The sequence below is a fragment of the Phyllostomus discolor genome, chromosome 8 (genome assembly GCF_004126475.2).
Source record: "Phyllostomus discolor isolate MPI-MPIP mPhyDis1 chromosome 8, mPhyDis1.pri.v3, whole genome shotgun sequence".
NCBI classification, from domain to species: Eukaryota; Metazoa; Chordata; class Mammalia; order Chiroptera; family Phyllostomidae; genus Phyllostomus; species Phyllostomus discolor.
The window spans coordinates 27,224,178-27,246,898 of record NC_040910.2 but is presented as its reverse complement, the minus strand read 5'-3'; the positions used below and the strand labels follow the sequence as shown (position 1 = coordinate 27,246,898).

The following is a 22,721-nucleotide window of genomic DNA, read 5'->3' as shown; positions in this document are numbered from 1 at the left end:
CTGTTAATTTCTATTGAGACACTGTTACTAATCAACCAATAATTTTCTAATTGTTGTAAATCACTTGTCTTCCCACTTATATTTATTCGACTATTTATTCCAATACTTATTCCACTATTTCCAATAATAAAATGACAAAAATGATTTATTGAGCACTTGGTATATGCCAAAGAATAGATTAAGAGCATTGTTCTAAGTGTTTTATATATATATTAACATTTATTATTGTGATGATATCAAGAGACATGTATAACATGACCCGCTTTACAGATAAGGAAGCTGAGGCATAGAGAATTTAACTTGCTTATTTGTAACTGCACAGTAAGTGAAACAGAGAATGTTAAATCAGACAGGTCGCTTATGTCTGGGTTTGAAATCTGGTTCAACAATTGACACTCTTTCAAAGCACAGTTTTTCAAACTGTCTTGTGCACATATACAGCATTTTCAGATGCAGATTCTAAGTCAGTAGGTCTGGCATGGCCCTTCAGATTCAGCCTTTTTAATGAGTTCATGGGTTATGTCAGTGCTGCTGTTCAGTGGACCACACTTGCCTTGCAAGGCCTTAAAGCACTCAAGCTAACATAAATGAGAAAACTAGCAAAAACCTGGAATTTGTATTGCTGTTTTTCTTTAGGTCCAAAAGCGATCTCAATCTATATTCTATTACATACTTTTAAAACAGAGGTCTTCAAGATTTTTCTCCGAAGGACCAGATAGTAAATCTGAAGGTTTGCAGGTCATGCTGTCTCCGTAGCCCAACTAGGTACTTCTGCCATGGTTGAGTAGAATAATGTCAATGAATGAAACTTGTTATATTCCAATTAAATTTCATTTACACAAATAGATAGTAACTGGATTTTGTCCACTGGCTATGGTTTGTTGATAATATGTTTTAAAGCACCAAGGAAATAAGCAAAAACATTTAAATTTGTATTTTGAATACAGGGTCTTCATGACACCTAGTCTAATTAATTTGCTCATTTGGTTTGATTAATTGGTCATTTGGTTAGTTTCTGACCCCATTCTTCAGAACCAGTTCAAACCCCACTTTTTCCATATAATTTTCTTTCATTAATTAGCACATAAAAACATACTTAGTTGCATGCATGCTTCTTATCGAGTCTAAAACAAATAAAATACTGTAAAATGTATTACATATAAGTTTAAAAATTAAAAAAAAATTCTAGTTAGCCAAGTTTCATACATAGGTATGTTTTTAAATTAACCATAAAATCTGGACAGGACTTTTGCAGGTAAAGAGAGGAAATACAAAGGTGGAAGGAGCAGACCGAAGGAGATGCATGTATGTTAAATGTTATAGACTTCCAGTTACCTCTCTGTTATGTAAGGGATTAGAAGTCTTCATTCCATCCTGACAATAAGTAAAGAGCTGAATAAATTGAAAAATCAACAACTTTTCTTGGCTCAGTTAGAATGAGGTCACAGGGTCTTTTACTACCCCCCAAACTGGAGAGAGACACAGAAAGGAAGAAGCAAAAGGAGTGATATGAGGAAAATTTAGAGCATTGAATGTATATATAAGAAAAGAAGAAAAATCTAAGCTTCCACCTTAGGAAACAAGAAAAAGAGCAAATTAAATTAAAGGTAGGCAGAAGCAAAAGAAACAATAAAAAATTAGAGCAGAAATCAATGCAATTAAAACATATAATTAAAGGAGAAAATCACCAAAACCAAAAGCTGGTTGGTTATCTGAAAAGATCAGACTGACTGGTGTGGCTCAGTGGACTGAGCACTGGCCTGTGAACCAAAGGGTTGCTGGTTTGATTTCCAGTCAGGGCACATGCCTGGGTTGTGGGCCAAGTCCCCTGTTTGGAGCATGTGAGAGGCAATCACACATTGATGTTTCTCTCTCTTTCTCCCTCCCCCACTCTCTAAAAATAAATAAATAAAATCTTTAGCCCTGGCTGGTGTGGTACAGTGGGTTGAGTGCCAGCCTGTGAACCAAAGGGTTTCCAATTTGATTCCCAGTCTAGGGCGCTTGCCTGGGTTGTGAGCCAGGTCCCCAGTAGGGGGCACATGAGAAGCAGCCACATATTGATATTTCTCTCCCTCTCTTCCTCCATCCTTTCCCCTCTCTAAAAATAAAATAATTAAGATCTTAAAAAAAAAAGGAGCATGCCATTAAAAGAACATCAGTAAAAGCAATAAGCCTCTTGCTAGGTGAACTAGGAAAAAAGGAGAGAGGCACAAATTACTAATATCAAAATGAAAGAGGGGATATCATTACAGATCCTATTGACTTTAAAAAGGGTAATAAAAAGAATATATTATGAACAACTCCATGCTTACAAGTCTGATATCCTAGATGAAAGAGACACATCCTTGAAAGACACACATTGCCAAAACTCACACAAGAAGAAGTGTACAATCTGAAAAAGCCTAGTTCTATGTGTATAAAAAAACTAAATCAGTAATTAAAAGCCTTCCAAAATATGGAACACTGGGTCCACATGAGTTCACTGGTGAATTCTATTAAATATTTAAGGAAGAAATTACACCAAGTCTCTAGAATCTCTCCCAGAGGGTGAAAGCAGAATGAATACATCCTAACTCATTCTGAAGTTTGTATTATCCTAATAGGAAATATTAAAAGAAAAAAAAATTAAGTCAAACAAGGAAATACAAATTAACTTACAACTGGGTATTAGTAAATGTGGCAATTATATGAAAACAAGGACCCTCAAGCAACCTTGGAATATTTACAGATGTAGCCATTCCAGACAGCAGCAAACCTGTTTACATTTTTCCTATGAGTCAGCGGTTTATACCTTGGATTATACTCACCAGAAAGTATAGCTCAGATTCATACAGTGATCTCTCAGAGGATGGTCATTGTCATTTGTGTATTGTAGCAAAGTATGATAAACAACATGGGATTTCTCCTTTATAGATGAAATATAATGCACACATATGAAGGAATTCTATGCAGAAGAGTAACTAATTTGATTTATATACCTTAGTTGTGTTAGACAGGTAAATAGATGTCAAAAACATAACACTATTTTTTTGAAAAAAACAGGGTAAACAAGATAATGACATTAATAATCCTTAACTTTTAATGTGAATCCTAAATATATAAATATACATGAAATAATGCATATTTAGGTATACATATATTATTTTTTAAAGATTTTATCTATTTATTTTTAGATGGAGGGGAAGGGAGGGAGAAAGAGAGGAAGAGAAACATCAGTATGTGGTTGCCTCTCATGTGCCCTCTACTGGGGACCTGGTCCACAACCCAGGCATGTGCCCTGATTAGGAGTCGAACCCACAACCCTTTGGTTCGCAGGCCAGTGCTCAATCCTCTGAGGCACACCAGCGAGAGTTATTTATTTATTTATCAAAGGAAATGAGAAAATTAGATTGAAGAAACTTACTTTATAGAAGAAAACAATCCCCTCCCTTCTCCCCCCCAAAAAGAGAAAGAACTTGTAAAGACTGATGATAATTCTATACCTGAACTTCAATTCTGGGCACATGGGATTCTTAGGAACAAAATGAAACAAGTGAACATGTAGTTTTGTAGGAAACAGTGACAGGTGTAGTGGTATCGGAGTTCAATCAAGAGAGCAACTGAGGAGAGATCTGAGACTTGCTAATTCAAAAGGAAAGAGCAAGGAGAAAAAAAGTTGTTGATGAACACACACACAAAAAACAAGTTTATTTTGGAACAGTATGTTGGAAGAGGGCAGAAAATGGGATTTGGGATACAGGTGAAATGCATATTATTGGCAAGGAGAGAGATTCCATTTGTCTGCATCAGCAGCAAAGGAAGAAAGAGTGAAGATGTAAGTTAAGGCCAACTGAGAGTAAGTGGGGGGCAGCTTTCTTTCTCTTACTTCTCATTGATTTTTCTAGGTGTACCCCTCAATTTAACACAGAAATGTATAGTCTTGTCTCACTTTTAAGTCACCATGTGTACAATTATTTGATCCTTAACTTTACTGAAAACAACTTATACTTTCTCAGAAATTACAGAGGAGTGAACTCTAGATCAAGAAGGGGACTTGAAAAGCATTTCGTTATAATAATTAGCATTTATTACACTTGTGTTATGTGCTAAGCACTGTTATAAAGGTTTTACATGCATTTTCCTAGACAAATCCCCCTTCTTGTTTTAACAGGTGATTACATGGATAGCCAAAGAGGCTGACTGGGGAGAGATCACACAGTAGCTAACGACGGTGCTGGGGATACTGTTCCAGCTGTCTGAACTCCCAGGTTTGGGTTTGCTTTTGGTTTAACTAAACCCTGCCCTAGATCAGCCCCTTTCCATGCTGAGTGATAAGTAAGCTGACTGCTCATTCTTGAATGACTGAGGATTAACAATAGGCATGTGGCCTCAATTTTTAAAATTTTCATCCCGAAGGCCCTGTGACAAATTTCCACCTCAGGTTCTTGTTTTTTTTTCCCCCTTGTTTTTAAAGCTTCAGTCATATAGAGAAGGATAATAAAGCCAACACTCCTCTTGCTGAGTTTTTATGAGCTTCTGTGCTGAGGACAGCATGCCAGAAGCTATTTGGGGATATATGGTTTAAAATAATGAGAAGACCAACACAAGCGGTTGGGTGAGCTCAGCACAAAGCAGACTAGTGGCCCTGAGCACATAGGCACAGCACTTACTGCACTGGCTCTTTGCTAGCTTATGACACACAGCAATAGCTTTCCAGAAAGGTCTTAATGCCAGTAGCTCAGTAAAGAAGGGAACTCCTACTCCTGGGCAATGACTAGCACCAAATGAGTATGAAGCAATTAATTATGAAGACTTGTTTCTATATGGTTGCTATGGGAATCAGCAGTAAGGAAACTATAAATACTGTAGGAAATAATTCAATATTAATGAGCTGGGAGGAAAGAACCATCACCACTTCAGTTATTTCCATCCACACATTGTCAGGGGAAAAAGGTAAAAACCCATGGACATGCTAGACACATTCATTTTCCTTTGCTGCAATTTTGAATCGTTCTAAAACGTGTAATTCATTCCTTTGATATGTTCATGTTAAAAAAGTCTTGGATAAAATACCAACAATGAGATGATTAAAATTCTATTTTCACTAATTTCATTGCCCAGAAACAAAGACTGTAAAAGTTGGTTCATATAATTCACAAACCAAGAACAACACACACACAAATACATGTGTGTATGTCTTAAATATTTTACATCCTCTTTAAATTCTTATAAATTCTAAAAAATATATAGATCTAAGAAGTTGTAATCCTCCAAAATGAAGAGAAGGATTAAGAGAAGTAAGTCATTCTGTGACAAATATAAGCTCTTAACCTCACATGTCAGCTTTAACAAAGTTTCATGGCTTATTGTATTAGCTTCTGTCTTTGGTTATATCATGTCAAGTCAGGGCATGCCATTTGACCCATCACTTGAAAAGAAATATTTATAAATTTTAGGGGACATCAAAGCTGACAGAGGTGGATTTCAGAATGATGATATTTCCATTCATATTGAGCTCAGTCTAGCACAACATGGGTTTTGAGCAATGAAGAACAATGGGTCTAGAGACTATGTAATCAAGAGCTCTCTGAGAGACAGTTTTGATGCATGGGTCCTAGAGTATTTACTGCCAAAGTAAAAATTTCAAATATTAAAAACATGAGTTTATACCAATATAACATGAGTATGGGTCAAGTATTTTATGGAGCTAATTAACAAATAAAGGAACCAGTAAGATGGGAAAACCGGTTCAAAGACCATTGAATAGGCATTTTGAGAAAAATGGTGTTAGAGTATGATCTCTACTTTAGACTTAATAAGTTAATGTCTAATAAGGCAATAAAATAATAAATGGAGGTTCTCTTTTCCACAGGACAGAAACATACAAATTTACATATAACTTCACAGTGTCTAGGTTTTAATAATGAAAAAGCAATTTCAAACACAGATAATCATGCTAGGTAATCTTTGGGTGGTCTTTTTAAACAATCCTCCAATTATGACCTGGAAGGAACTCTGCACCCTTTTCACTGTCAGGTGTTTGGATAAGTTTTTCTAATGGTTCTTCCATTTTGATAATAAATAATCTCCAGATATGTTTCTTAACTTCAAATAGGCTGGCTACATTGCCTTTCATCTGATAATTTTACCTATGCAACAGGAGAGAGCAAATTAACCATAAAACACTCTTAGGCTGAGAGAATCAAACAAATACTGAAGCTAGAAAATGAACATTTGTGTGGATATTTCATTTTCAAATTTAAGATTAGGCCTATTAAAAACCTCTATCCTTTATTGTTGTATCCCAGACCTGATAAAAACTGTTTCTACAAGTGTTCACCTGCAGTACTTTTCATTTTGATTAGTTTGTTTTCTTCTGTTTCCTCAAATCTGTGAAACTCCTTGATTCCTAGAAAATGTCTTGAGGTACCTGCCTGTAAACATACAAAGCCAATTGCCCTGGAAGGAATTTTTGCACGTTAGTTCCATCTGTACTGCCATTGTTCCTTAATGGTGGGCTTTTCAAACCAGACTAAATGATAATCATTTGGAAATATGGCACTTCAGGTATGACCTTGGTTGCATATTAAAAGGATAGATCTTTATTGAACCTCTACAAGTAACTCTATTACATATAAATCTGGCTACCATAAAGAATTGGTATTATGTAAGTGTCAATACTTAAACGGAAGCTAAATGCAGTTCTTTCCATTAGGGTCTGAGATGATCCTTTTTATTAAAGGCACAAGTGCTAGCCTGTAGCTCGCCTGTAGAGCCTTTAGACCAGCATCCGAGAGAAGAATAAACCACCTGTCTGTTAGGACCGAGTGGATGTGGTTGGTTTGTTACAGTGCCCTACATCATCACACTAGAAGCAAGTACAATTCCCTACCGAAGTACAATATGTGACCATTTCAAATGCAGTGTCTTCCTTGAGAGTACGAGCATGTTATGAAAAGTGAGCACACTGAAAAAACTCAAGTACCTTCTTATAAAGAGTACTGTCTCTAAAATATTTATATTTGTAAATGTTCAAAAATAACATAGGAAGAGCTAAGTTTCTCTTTTGATTTGACTCTTCTTCCCACAAAACTTTTATAATAGTGCTAATAAGTAAATACGGTATTACCAAACAAATCTATTTATACTATCCCACTTTTTATGATGTAAAAAAGTAAATCTTTGTAATTGTTCCACAGGCTTCTGAAAATCTAAAAATCAGTTGCAGATATGAAAAACAGCCAAAACATTTTTTTCTAAAATTACACCCAAATCATAGGAAAGTAAAAGTAAGGAGTTAAGAGAGGATACTTGATCACTTCAAAACTAGTGTCTGGCTACCCATTGAATCAAGGTTACAGCACAGTATTTAAATAAACATGGAAATTTATACAATTGTAAGGAAACCCAGGTCTCTCATTAAGAAGAAATTTTATACTTTTGTTTTGGGGTTTTATTTGTTTTAAATTTAAAAAAAATGACAAAATCAATGCACAGCAGCAAAAGTTATTTTCATTTGATATAATATTTCTGCTGTCTGAACTGATTTCAAGGAAAATACAGAATGTAATTATTAAGAGAAAACAAAATAGTTCAAAATCAGTTTTCTTTTAGTGATGAGAAAGCCAAATATGCTGGTTTTGTATTAATGTCATACCTGGCAAAAAGGGACCCACAAAATCCCTTTTAAAAAGTCAATAAACCCATCAGCTGAGAGAACTTTAAAAATTATGAGTTTAAAATTTGACATTTTAAAAAAATGTCAAAATTAACATATTTCACTGTTCCTTTTTTAGACACATTAATTATAGGTATTATAATCTAAGACAAATGAAATAAACTTTCCAAAAACCTTCTGCGATTCATTTATTCAAGTTTTATTTTTTCCACTTTTTTCCATTTTGAAATAGCCAAGCACTTTACTTTCAACCAAACTTCTCTCATTTTGCCCTTTATAAACAGAAACATGTCTATTATCCTTATAAAGTTACACTTTTTTAACCACTATTATCTCTAGAATAGTCTTGACCACTATTAACCAGTTAACTAGCTTTTAGCTCACAGAGAGCACTGGGATATGGGTGGTTGAGAATGGTCTGATTTTTTGCAGACAAGCAAAGCTTACAAGTGCACCTAGTACAACTCCTGCAGTACCTACATCACTTGTGCACCTCCTTCCAGTAGTCAAATAAACATCTTCATTAATATGATCAGAACCTTACCCACCTCAGTACCAAGGCATTAATATCCTGATGTATAAATTACCCATGTATCTAAAGATTATCCTTTAACTAATTCAATTAAATTTGGTTAACTAAAGATTTGAGATTTATATCAGGGTGGCATACCATAGAACATAATTATTGTTGCTATAAAGAGGTTAGCAGAATTATGATTGGAGTATGTTTTCCATTTTCACGATTCTAAACAGTCTATAGAAGTAATACGTTCTGTACAGTAAGCCAGTATACCAGTAAAAAAAAAAATGTAGGCAGTCCAGATTATCTAGCTTCTTTATGAAATAACAAATCTGAATCTTATTAAAAAATTAAATGTGTGTCTGTTTTATACCACATGCTAATAAAGTCAGGAAATTATATATGGACCTTTATTTACTTACCTTTTAAGCCAAAATTAAATCAGATTTGTTTGTTCAAAGATTCACCTCAAGTTAGCAAACTTGCATTTTTTTATATAAACATGTTTTTAGCTAATGGTTTCTGTAAGGACTTTTTTTCTTAAAAGGTTAGCATATTTAAAGTATTAAAAGTAATAAAAGTTATTGTTCTAAATATATATACATGTATATATACTTAATTTTCTCTAAAGACCACTTAAAATAGAAGTTCTTCAATTTGAGAGCATTTATAATCTGGTATAATAATATCCCTTAGAGGTAGGAAAATATTTCAAATTCACACAATGAGAGGACCTGAATTTCAGCTCTAATTCTACAACCTCTGCTTCAGGTCAAAAATAAAAAAGAAATACAAATTTCAAAGGTCTGTTCTATTTCCCAGCATTCAAAAGTTATTTCCTTAATTGATTTGAGTTCACATATGGTAAAGTGAACAAACAAAGGAAGATTAACAAACCAGATTTTCTCTCGTCTCTCACCTGACAGAATAGATTCCCATCACCCTGGGGAGATTCTGAATCGCTGTCGCACAAACCAACTCACTCACATCTACAGCGGGTACTTCTTAGATTGCGCCACAGTGGCTAGCCTAAGGGACCCTGATCTTTTCCTCTGGTTGTGCAGAGAGATCTCAAGCCCTGAGTTAGATATGCACAGACAGACTAATATACTTGGCCAAGGACTAGAAACAAAAGCCAAAAAACTTGGGAGAAAAAAATCAAACCCTAGAAAGCAGAGGCACCAAAGGTAAAGCTCTAGTGCTACTTGGGGTTTGAGAGCCAAGAAAATATGTGCTTGGTCCTGAAGAGCAATGGATTTCGCTTTTCTGGCAATGCAGTTTAAATGATCTCTGGCAGATGAGTTCACTTGGGCATTTTGTGAATAAGCTCTAAAACTGTCCAAGTAAAAATCGTGACTCACAGACAAATATGGAATAAACACCTCAGAGATTTAATTCAATTCATTAATTAGTGAAGATGCCAATGAAATGGTGAAAAAGGATTTAAAAAATTGTTTTGAAGAACTGGCTATTTCTAGGCATTTTGGAAGAAAAATGTTAGAATAAAGGCTCTAGTTTAATACAAAAACAGAATAATATTTTATAAGACAATAAACATGTAACCTTTGGGTTACTTTATCTGTTGGTCAATACACTATTACAGTATGTGGTATCTACCCAAATAATAAATGCCAAAGTGAAATAAATTCTCCTAAAAAAACTTTGGGTGATTTTTTTCAGCAATGTTCCCATGTCATACTATTAGTATTCAAGTTTTGTGCATCTCTTTGTAGTATTTAAGCAGACTGTTTACATATTGTCATGAAATATTGGGAGATATATTATTATGGTGTAAAGCAAAATATAATCTCACCTTTACACAAAACCTAATCAACAGAACAAATAAGTAAGCAAAACATAACCAGTGACATTGAAATTAAGAACAAACTGACAGTAACCAGAGGGGAGGTGGGAAGGCATAATGGGGGGAAAGGGGGAAGGGTTTTCAGGAACATGTATAAAGGACACAGGGACAAAACCAAGCAGGGGTGGAATCAGAGGAGGGAGGTGGGGATGGCTGGGGTTGGGGGGAGATGAGGGGGAGGGGGAAAAACAGACAACTGAACTTGAACAACAATAAAATAAAATAATAATAAAAAATAAAAAGAAATTCTTGAAAAGTTGTATAAAATGTATTTTAGAGATGAATTTAAGAAAAAATGACTATAAATAACCCTCAAGTAATGTCATAATTAAAAAAAAACTACATCTCCTGATTAGAAGTAACTCAAAGTTAAGTGTAGGGTGCTTAAGTGAGTAAGATGGGCTTTTGATGCATCTAGCTCTCGGCGGGCAATTTAAACCATTCCTATCTTGTCTGCCTATGGAGACAGGCTATAGCTCTTAGTTGTAACTAAAATAAGAATATAATTTATTAAATAAAAAAGATAAATTATAAGTTTTTATTGTGTCTTTATGTGTATAAGACTCGTATGTTCTGCATAATTGAAAGATTATAGTTTATTTAAAAACTCAATTCACATGAGGTAGATAAGTTATTTTGATGAAATAAAATATTGTATACCTTATACACCACAATTTTAAATGTGATTGGCATTAATATAAATTTATTTAAAATATTATAGTAATATTGTTAATATTTTACCATTATGTATACATTTTATTATCAAAAGAGTCTGCATTTTAACAAGATCCCCAGGTCATTTACATGCACATTAAATTCTGAAAAACCCTTCAGCAATAGAAATAATTAGCAGAACCCAAGATTCTAATATTGTCTCGCCACTTAGTAGGTTTGTAATCTTACAGAATTTACCTAACCTACCATAGTCTGTTTTCATCAGAAAATGGGATAGTAATGCCTACGTTCTTAAAATATTTGTGAACAATATGTAATTATGTATCTATAAATTTTCTGACAAATCCAAATCTCTGCAAATGTTAGCCTCCACAACAATAATATGAAGAAAAATTTAGACTAGGGTCCAAGTTTTCAGAGGAAAATCTTAGAACTAAGGCAAGTAGACCCATAGCTTTCGGGTTCCCCACCCTTATTAAATAAAGTAAGCTGAATGGGCAGATACAGTTCAATTAGGACAAAATTGTAATTTCTCCAGTAACTGTCTCTAGATTAGTGATTCTGAAATTTCTGATTCCACAGCAGCAGCATCTGGGCATTTGTTAGAAATGCAAATTATCCAGGTCTAGCTCTTACCTACTGATCAGAAACTCTAGGGATGGGGCCCAGCTCTGTGTTGAACAAGTTCTACAACTGATTTTGACATGTTGAAGGTTCAGACCTGTTGACCTCCAGGACATTTAACCCAAATATGTTTGTGAGGGTATCTAGGGAACACTTCCGTGGCAGCCAGCCAACCCACAAACACCATGCATCTGAACTTTGCTTCATGGATTTCATTGGCTTTGACTTTTGTTCCTGGACTTGAGTTAACGATCACTTGGCTGTAATGGCTAGACTCCTTCTTTTGAAGCACGTGGTATTTTCAGTGGGAAGAATCTCAGTTAAGATTTTTTTGTGAGAGAAGAATTTTTCTGATTACTGGCAACCTCAGCGAAACTGCAACCAGACTTTTGCCTGCAGGGCTTTTGGATGCTGTGACCCTGTAACAAGCTATGGGCACCCAGCGGTAACATCATGTCTGAGGGAAGCCTAGAGGTGTTTTTGCAGCTGCAAAATATTCTCTTTAACAACTTTTCTGCCCTTGTTTCATTTATGGCGATTTTTACCCAGAGCTTCACAGCCCAGGGTGTTGCAAGGACTTAGTGACAAATGCAGAAGAGGAAATGAAGACATACATTTTTTTTAAAAAAAGAGTAAATATAAATCTAATTTTTGTTTACTTTTTGTCTAAAATGAATTCACAGGTGTTTGTTTCTAAAATTGCAGGTTTTAATAATCCAAACTCTGTCCAAATTCCCTTGACTTGGAGATCAGAAATCATAGGTACTGAATCTCACAGACCCTGTACTAAATGCCGTGATACTGACTATTGAAAGAAAATGCAGATTTAGTAACAACCTTCCCTTGACAAACAAAATTGTATATTGGGATTCTATAATGAAGTTTTCAGGCATAGAATATCAGGGTTAGAAAGAATTTAATGATCATCTGGCTCAGTTATCCAGCCAGTTAAAAAATTCATGCCCTTTGCAACACTGACAAAGGAACAGTTCTCATGATCTGGCTTTCTTCACCCAGAGAGATCAGCCAGATTAGTGATGAAAAACCTACGATCTCATTATGGACTTACTGAAACTTCCATAGTCTGGACTCGATTTACTTCAATGACTTATTTTCCTACCACCATAGCTCATTTTGCTGTATTTTTTTAAACATGTTAAGCATACACCTAAGGGGCCTTAAGACTAGAATGCTTTTTCCCTATTGAATACATGACTCACTTCCTTGTACTATTTATGTGTCTTGTCACATCTCATCAGAGAACCCTTCTTGGATCTCACCTCTATGTAATGGCACTCCTGGAATTATCTACCATTTACTCTTCTTTATTCATTCTTATAGTGCTTATCACAGTACAACACATAGTATTTTATTATTGGTATGTCTCTTCTCTACTAAAACATAAGCTCTTAGGGGACCAAGATTCTGTTTGTTTCCTTTTCTATCTTTTTCTCCACAGTAGTAATATCATGATATAGAAGAGACTTTGATATAGATTAGGCCATTAGGTAACATTCACTAAATAAATGAGTAAATAAAGTACTATGTAGGGTTTGTTCAGTTTTGCTTGTGCTGAATAGGTTACTCTCTTGTCAGGTAACTAAATTCAGTCTTCACCAATTCACTTTGTCCATGTATTCTTCTATGAACTAAGTTAAAAATCTGTTTACTAGTAACATTCCTCATTTGTCTTCTTTGATAAAATAGTAGTTAACATTAACTAAGCTTATACTATGAAATAGACTCTGAAAAGCATGTGTTGCTTTATTTCATCCTTGTTCAAATTCTATGAAAACACAAACTCTTCACAGTGCCCTAAGTAAGAAGTAATTTAGATGTAACTGAATGAAAATATATGTATGTCTATGTGTTAGACAAATAGAAGTATAGTCAATGTAATCTTGATTTTGTAAAAAACATAGCACTCAGATGTATATATACATGCATTCACATGCATATCATATGTTATTATATCATATGTATGAATATAGAAGAGTCCCAAAAATTTTTCTCAAAATAACAAATAGGTTTATTAGACAACTTCACTTTTCTTGTTTTGTTGTTTGATTTTCTGTAGTCAACATGAATCTGTTTTTCTTTCAAAAATTTAATAAATAATTGTTACTTAAAGAAAGGAAGAAACTAGATGATGAGGGCACATTTTGAAGTCAGAAGTCTTTAATTACTTTATACCATTAATTTCTACTATGTCAAGCTCATATCATGGTGTGTCATTTGTAACTTACCTGTGCCTACTGACTGAGGCACACTGATCAACAGCAATAACACAGATTTTAAAAACAGGTTAGACCTAAATTATTCATGCTGCAAGCCATTCTGAGAGTTGATGATCCTCAGATTAGAGCACCAGTCTATGCATTTCATGCACGTTCCTTCCCTCAGAGAAACAGCTTACACAGCTTGCTGAATATGGCCAGAGAAATGCGGATAACATTTCCCTCCTGAAAGGTCAGCTTTTACCTTGGAGATAAAAAACAACAAGATATTGATGGCTTGCAATTTTACGTGCTAACAGGATGCCTCAACACAATTTTCTGGGTGTTGCTAACTCATACCATAAGAAAGATGGGCATTTCTTGACAAATGAAAATGTTCAATGTCACTGTTAACAGAGAATAATTAAAACACAAATACAGACACATGTGCAAAACAGCATGAATTCATTTTTAGAATTTTTAAAAATATTATCTACAATAGTCTAGGGGGTTACTAAACATTTGCAGTGTCTATGGAGAGAGGAATTTATTTTCTTTCCAAATTGAAGAGCAAGATAAACAAATTTAGAATTCTTCTTTGATAGCACATAATCAACAGTTTTGATATTTTCTCCATTAATTTAAATGCTTAATGAATGACAGCTAAATGTGAGATGCTAAAGCATTATTTATCTCAATTAATCAATAATCAAAAAATGTATAATATAGGAAGATGGCTGCACATGGGCAAGTTGAGCCTTGGTGGCTGAGGGAGCAAACATTGACTTTTGGGGGGAGAGCATAAGGCTCAAGATGGAAAACCATAAACCAGATGATAATGTCAAGGAAAAACAAGTTTTTATATCATAACCAGAAAAATTAACCCCCAGAAGCAAAATGGAATCTATTTGAACATGGGCCAACATAAATTGGACTTAACACTGCTCTCTGTGGCCTACTAGCAAACAGTCTCTTTTGGCGCATCTTAAATGGGACACAGGCCTGCAGAGTTGTTGCTCTACCAATGACGGGGATCCCATTTTTGACAGCCGACATTTCTTATAAGGGTTTTATAAGTTTTCCATCCAATACAGGTAACTTGAACTGTGAAACCTGCACCATAACATGAGGTGGATTGGTGGGACTTATTTTTGGTGGTCTGTACCCTGTATTCTTGGCTATACCTGTGAATTGGTGGCCCAGCCACCAGGAATGCCTCAGCCCTGTTACCAGAGAAAGGAAACATCTTAATCTACTGGATCAGAATTTCTAAGCCTATCTTTAGGACTTCTGGCTAAGATGGAGGCGTAGGTAGACACACTGTGCCTCCTCATACAACTAAAAGAAGGACAACAACAATTTAAAAACAAAAACAACCAGAACTGATGGAAAATCAAAGTGTATGGAAGTCCGACAACCAAGGAATTAAAGAAGAAACATTCATCCAGACAAGTAGGAGGGCCAGAGAGGGGCAGCTGGGGAGAGAGGACTCATGGCAAGGCGGCAGCTGGCAGACCCAGCCAGGTGGCGGATTGTGGAGCAGCCGGTCCCACATTCATGTGCTGATAAACTGGGAGGAACAACTGGGGAGTGAGACACACTGTGCAACCCGGGGTCCCAGTGAAGGGAAATAAAGCCTCAAACCTCTGATTAAAAACACTGGTGGGGTTTGAGGCGGCAGGGGGAGAAACTCCCAGCTTCACAGGAAAGTTCTTTGGAGAGACTCACAGGGTCCTAGAACATACACAAACCCACCCACCTAGGAATTAGCACCAGAGGGGCCTACTTTGCTTGTGGGTAGTGGGTGAAGTGACTGAAATCCAGCAGAGAGCAGAGCAAGAGCCATTGTTCCCTCTCTGACCCCTTCCCCACATACAGTGTCATAACCCAGCCTTAGGTAAATACCTCAAGCTCCTCTCCTCATACATAACAGGTATGTCAAGACAAAAAAAAAAAAAATGGCTGAAATGAAAGAACAGGTCAAAGCTCCAGAAAAAATACAACTCAGCAACGAAGAGATAGCCAACCTATCAGATGCACAGTTCAAAACACTGGTAATCAGGATGCTCACAGAATTTATTGAATTTGGTTGCAAATCAGATGAAAAAATGAAGGCTATGCTAAGTGAAATAAAGGAAAATGTACAGGGAACCGATAGTGATGGGAAGGAAACTGGGACTCAAATCAACAATTTGGAGCAGAAGGAAGAAATAAAGAACCAACCAGAAAAGAATGAAGAAACAAGAATTCAAAAAAAACAAGGAGAGCCTTAGGAACCTCTAGGATAACTTCAAATGTTCCAACATCCGAATTATAGGGGTACCAGAAGGAGAAGAGGAAGAGCAACAAATTGAAAACTTGTTTGAACAAATAATGAAGGAGTACTTACCCAATCTGGTAAAGGAAAAAGATTTCCAGGAAGTCCAGAAAGCTCAAAGAGTCCCAAAGAAGTTGGACCCAAGGAGGAACATACCAAGGAACATCATAATTACATTACCCAAGATTAAAAATAAGGAGAGAATCTCAGAAGCAGCAAGAGCAAAGGAGACAGTTACCTACAAAGGAGTTCTCCTAAGACTGTCAGCTGATTTCTCAAAAGAGACCTTATAGGCAAGAAGAGGCTGGAAAGAAGTATTCCAAGTCATGAAAGGCAAAGATCTACATCCAAGATTGCTCTATCCAGCAAAGTTTTCATTTAGAATGGAAGGGCAGATAAAGTGCTTCTCAGATAAGGTCAAGTTAAAGGAGTTCATCATCACCAAACCCTTATTATATGAAGTGTTAAAGGGATTTATCTAAGAAAAGGAAGATAAAAAATATGAACAGTAAAATGACAGCAAACTCAGTTATTAACAACCACACCTAAAACAAAAACAAAAACAAACTAAGCAAACAAGTAGAACAGGAACAGAACCACAGAAATGGAGATCACATGGAGGGTTATCAATGGGGGGGAATGGGGGAGAGGGGGGAAAGGTACAGAGAATAAGCAGCATAAATGGTTGGTAGAAAATAGGGTGAGGGTAAGAATAGTATAGGAAATGTAGAAGCCAAAAAACTTATATGTACGACCCATGGACATGAACTAAAGGGGGGAATGTGGGTGAGAGGGGGTATGCAGGGTGGAGGGGAATGAAGGAGGGAAAATGGGACAACTGTAATAGCATAATCAATTATACACACACACACACACACACACACACACACATATATATATATAATTCTTATGTATATATAGGAATTTCTAAGTCTATCTTTAGAAAGATGTTATTTCCTATTTTGTTCCAGGCTGGATTTGCAATATACCTTGGTTCTCGACAATATAAACTACTTATAAAGGCTCTTCAGTTACCTGAACCTGGCCTAGGAATTCAGTGATTGTTACGCAAATATGCACACAAAAATAAAACTGTAAAAATAGCCTACGTCTACTATAGAAACATGGATTTGTAATTTTTAAAAAAAAATGTATTATATATATCTATAGAGATATGAATATATGTACAGATATATAGATATAGACACGTATATGTCTTTATTAAATAGGAAGATCAGTCTTTAGCACCTCCTCAATGAGATAGATAGCTTGCTCAGAAAATTATATTGATAATCTACAAACGTCTACTTGGCCAATAATATTGTCATTGATAGAATGCTTTCATTACATTTCCTGTCTTTGGTGAAGTTAAATAATCCTGAAACTTCTCGCAGAAAATGAGTAGCTTGAGATAATGTACTACTTTCCAAATTAACTGCACTTCTATAAACTGGGGGAACGAAATTGAGGAAGAATGTTTATCTGAGCCTGGGAAATCCATCTGTAGTATTTCTGTCGGTAGTGTAGAGTTCAACACCAAACCTTGATCTACCAGGCTTTAAAATGAGTTTGGATTCAGTTAAAATCTGCTGAAGAAAACATCTTCTGGGGTGAACACCTTGCCTGCTGACAGTTGGTCTCCAGTGCTGGAGGCGCAGCATTACCACACAGCTACTGTTTTCCTGCCAGCATTCTTGGGAGTTGGATTTGCATTTCTGTGAACAACAAACATTGTCAACACTCAATTTTTTGTTTATAGTTTATTTGAATGCATTAAAAATACGCTCAGTGCAGGCTCCTGCCACAGTGTGGGCATGAATGACTGAAAGAGGGTAGCAAACTTCCAAAGAGCCTCTGGATAGTAAGTTATGAAACTATTGGGACTGGGTAGAAAAAGTTCAGACAGTGCTTGCCGTAAGAAAATCTATGAAATAAGAAGAATGTGTCTCTAGCTCACTCTGGGCTCTTTTTTCCTGGGACTTGTCCTTTTTTCCTCAGAAAGTGATGCGTCTTGCCTAGAGCCAGACCGAGAGGTTCTGCACACCAGCTCAGCCCTCTGAGGCTGCACTCCAGGTTCCGACCCTCAATTTAATTTTATGAAAATTGATGCATTTTGCCCATTTGCTTCTTGTTTAAAGGCACTTTAGAATAGAAGCAGCTAAAATATTCCTTAATTTAATAAGCTTAAATTATTATGAACTGATTATAGTTAATCCCCACTCTCCCCCAGCTAAACAGGGGAGGTTTAGAAGTAGGAAGGCTAATTCAATTAATTCTACGGCTATTCACAGAATATCCATTACTTGCCCTACACCGGATAGGTTTCTGCAAGACTGTAGTAAATCACAAGCCCTTATCCTTTATAAAAAATCTCCCAGTCTTGATCAAAAAAGGAATATGAATACATTTAAAACAAGTGATGGTAGTGTGGATGCTAATGGGATTCAGAGAAAAGATTAACTTGGGTGACAAAAGATGTATAGAAAGGCAGGTAGGTCTGAGCCAGGTCTTACGGAGTGCATGTCATACGTCAATGAAAGGAGGAAAATATCTGAGGCTCAGGGAGGGCATGCAGAGCCAGGGTTTACCACACATTTCATTTTTATGGGATGGACCTGAATGTGACCGCTTGTTATAATATTTAGTAACCTTCCTTCTCACCCTGAAAAGTGTCCCAATGTCATCACGAATTATATCTCTTTCTATGAGCAAGGCTCATCAGTGGAATGTTGCTGATACCAGGATAACTAAAGACACACTTGACCAATAGCGGAACATAAGGTTGGACTGGTGAGCTTTAGCCAGGTTCCTCCATTTAGATACAATGTGGCAGGAAAGAAGAAAACAATTGTTTACTGGTGTTTGGGAAAGACATAATAAAAGTGAAATTGAAAGGTTAATCTGGTATAAACAATAATGATGGTTTATATGTACATAACCCTCTTTATTACTTAAATCTTGGTTACTTAATAAAAAAAGGATAGCACAGTCTGTGAAGTCTTGAGAAAAGAATATCAACTTCAGAGTTAGAACTGAGTGTGCATCTTTGTGCAAGTCATTGTCTGTTCTTATGTCTTTAACCACACATAACCCCAAAGACTTTTTTTTTGAATATTTTTTCATTTATTTTTTAGAGCAAGGATTGGGAGGGAGAAAAAGAGGGAGAGAAATATCAATGTGTGGTTGCCTCTTGCTCACCCCGAACTGGGGACCTGGCCCACAACCCAGGCATGTGCCCTGATTGGGAATCAAACCTGTGGCCCTCTGGTTTGCAGGCCGATGCTCAATCCATTGAGCCACACCAGCCAGGGTGAGACTTTTAAATTAGATATTATTATGAGATAGACACTAAATATAAGGAAAGTGTAGTGCATTGCCTACAAATGACACAATTACTGTTTTTAATAACAATTTTACAGTTTATAAAATGCTTTTTTTACTTTTGAAGTCTGAGTCACAAAAGTTAAGAAGGCTTCTATTGTTAAATCCATCTGTGCATTGATGGTCTAAATCAGAAGAAAAAAGATCAATCTCTGTAATTTTTTTTAAAAAATGTGAAAGTTAAAAAAAGAAAAGAAATACACATGGCTAATAATGATAGCATCGATCAAAATAAAATAACCATAAATATATGGAATAATGAGGAACTAATATTAAGCTGTCAAAGTTGTAGAGCCTACACAGTATAGCAATGTTGAGAGAAATAACAACTATCATATAAACTTCAGGGGAATGCAATTCAACAGTAAATATCAATATTTAATATGTTCAAATCACTTGGCATATCAATTTCACTTTCAGAAATATTTTTATGATTGTGTTTACATTATTGAATAACATTCCAACACTATTAGAGAGAAAAAATCATCTACATCTTAATCTCTAGGAGATTGTTTAAATAAATATGTTATATTCAAACAATGGATCACTGAAGAGTTCTCATAATAAGATGAATAGGATGAAATATTAAAAATTTAATAGGAAAAAATATCTATATTATCAAGGGGAAATATGCTAGTGTGAGGATATTCTATACTGTATGAACTCACATGTATTAAAGCATCATCTTATTTGGACATATTGAGTTAATGAAGAATATAGCTGAACTTATATCCATGAAACAATTAACACACTAATTTGGAGAATTGATTGGGGAAGAAGGAATGAGGCATTATATATTTCCCTCTCTATCCAGGAACTTTTTTTTTTGAACATTTCACAGATAGTATTAATATTTGGCTCTGCATTTAGGTACTGTTTTTCTTTTAAACAATATGCCATCAGCAATTTTATTATCACAATAGTCTTAAAATAGATGTCCTTTTAAACAATAAACAGATATTTCTATATTTTTATTAACTAAAGAATAAGAATTTAATATTATTTTTACGTTACTTTTTTTGGTTTAATTTTATACTTTTTGGTTATGTTTTCTTTACTATCTACATTTTCTCTCCAGATCTCCTAGTCATGTTAATATTTTATTTTAGAAAATACAAGCCCTAGCTGGTGTGGTTCAGTGGATTGAGCAGTAGCCTGTGAACCAGAGGATTGCCAGCACAATTTTCAGTCAGGGCACATACCTGTGCTGACGGCCAGGTCCCCGGTAAGGAGTGTGCAAGAGGCAATTACACATTGATATTTCTCTCCCTCTCTCCCTTTCTTCCCCTCTGTCTGAAATAAATAAATAAATAAATAAATAAATAAATAAATAAATAAAATCTTTTAAAAAAATAAACAAAAAATACATATTTGTGGAGAAAAAAGATTCTACACCATCATACAAATTTTTTTAAAAATTACCATCTTGATAAACTTTTAATGATTTCTATATGGATATTATATATATTGAGATAATAGATGTGACAGCATTATTAGTAGCCTCAGAAGATGTTTAATTTTGTTTTATTTATACTGAAATTCCTACTTATTTAAAACAAGGTTCACTTAGGTTCTTGGCCCCTGGGTCTGTGTTTATTTTCATACTTCAGCTTATACAACTACTGAAGTTATGGTTGTTATGCAATAAAGTAACAGTACCCTAATGATACCCCAATGCATTGAAATAGTTAATTAACTTTCATGGGGAAATGATACACTCAGGAAATACTTTTACGTAGTTTAATTACAAGAAAGGCAGCAAAAGTTTACAAAGAGCTTTGAACTCTTCTAGTGAAGTAGTGAAGTCACGTGGAATAGCCAGGTGTTTTTGTTTAGTGTTCTTTTACCGTTTTGCTAGCGAATTGGAGAGAGAGAGATCCATGACTTCTTGCCAACATGCAAAGCAGCTTTCACTTTCTCAAATAATTTGATACTCGAAACTGAGGCAATGCTTTTTTGCTAGTGCACTTGAGACCATAGATATATCCACATATATGTACATGTATATGTGTATGTGTGTGTATATGTATATATATGGAATGCTTCTAAAACTTCTGATTCTAATTATCATACTTGAGAATACTAATGTCTTCTCACTAAACAATAGCATTGTAGAATGAGTCAATTTGTAATTTCAGTATTAATTTACATATTTGCTAAAACCACTGGTTATACAAATCATATGTGAAAAATTACTATCTGCATTCAAGTGTTTTATTAAAATTCAAAGCAATTTTTAAAAGCAGATTCTTTGGAGAATGGCTTTCTATGAATAATCCATCAGTCCATACATAGGCAGAATTAATTTCCTACTTTAAATTTCAGTGTTTTCTATAAAATTTAATATCTTAAACAATTTTTACTAGTAATTATTTGTATGCAAAAAATGTGTTCATATGGGAGAGTAGGCACTGTTATGTGGCATTCTTGCTATGAGGATAAAAGAGAGCCACTTGCATGTGTTGGAACTAAAAGTTGTTTCACAGGTTTCAAGTTATTTAATGTAAGATAGGAAGCCTGTGGAAAACTCTGTGGCAAAAAGTTGGAATTCCTAAATTCAAAAAGTTGGAATTTCTAAATTCAAATTCACTAGCAAAATACAGAATTCTTTTGAGGTAGGAAGGATTTCCAGAGGTACACTAAACGACTAGAACATAAATAAATAAATCAACATAATGGACCAAGTCACTAAGAACACTAATTATTATGTAGAATCATTTCAATGCTTTGATATTTATTGAACTAATTTTGGGTACCCATAATGGGAGATTTTGGAAAGCTTGCTTTTCTACTCCTCTTTACAACATTTTACATAAAAAATGTAATTCATAATTCTGTTTTTTCTGGGAATGCAAAGGGCAGAACAAAAGCAGGTTGACTCATTTATAGACATTTCAACATCAAACAATAGAGGGTTTGTAATTACTTCAGGAACCTAAATGATGGTCATTTACTAGTTAACAGTGCAAATATTTTACTCTCCATTGGACCTCTAATTTTTATTTATGTTTTAAAAAGTTTTATTTGTGGTATTATAAAATGAAGACAGAAAATATATTTATCAAATGGCCTACCCTTGTTTGGATTGTGTTTACCCTTAGGCCCTATAAGAAAAATAAGTATACAAGTGGAGTAACCTGAGTTTTTCTCAGTTTTCCTTATGAACATGACAAGGTGATGTGTACCAATGTTGACATGTATGTTAGATAAGATTTTTTGCAAAAAATGTAATATTTCAAGTGAATAATGTACAAGATCAATTGAAATGCAATTTTATCTACAAGATGCATGTAGTCTTCCCTCTACATCTGTGTGTGGCAGAGCAATTTATTGAGACATTAACTCTGACAGTTCTTTGTATAATCATTTTTCCTCACTCCCAATAGATGGACTACATACTTCCTTGCTTTGGGGGAAATTAAAGACAAAACCCTTTCTGACTGCTTAAAAATTGAATTTCCTTGCTC

At 35.0% G+C, this 22,721-nt stretch overlaps 1 pseudogene; it reads left to right on the top strand.

Annotated features, from left to right (window-relative positions):
- Positions 1-14,369: 14,369 nt before the first annotated feature.
- Positions 14,370-16,976, top strand: LOC114504284 (annotated as a pseudogene).
- Positions 16,977-22,721: the final 5,745 nt, after the last annotated feature.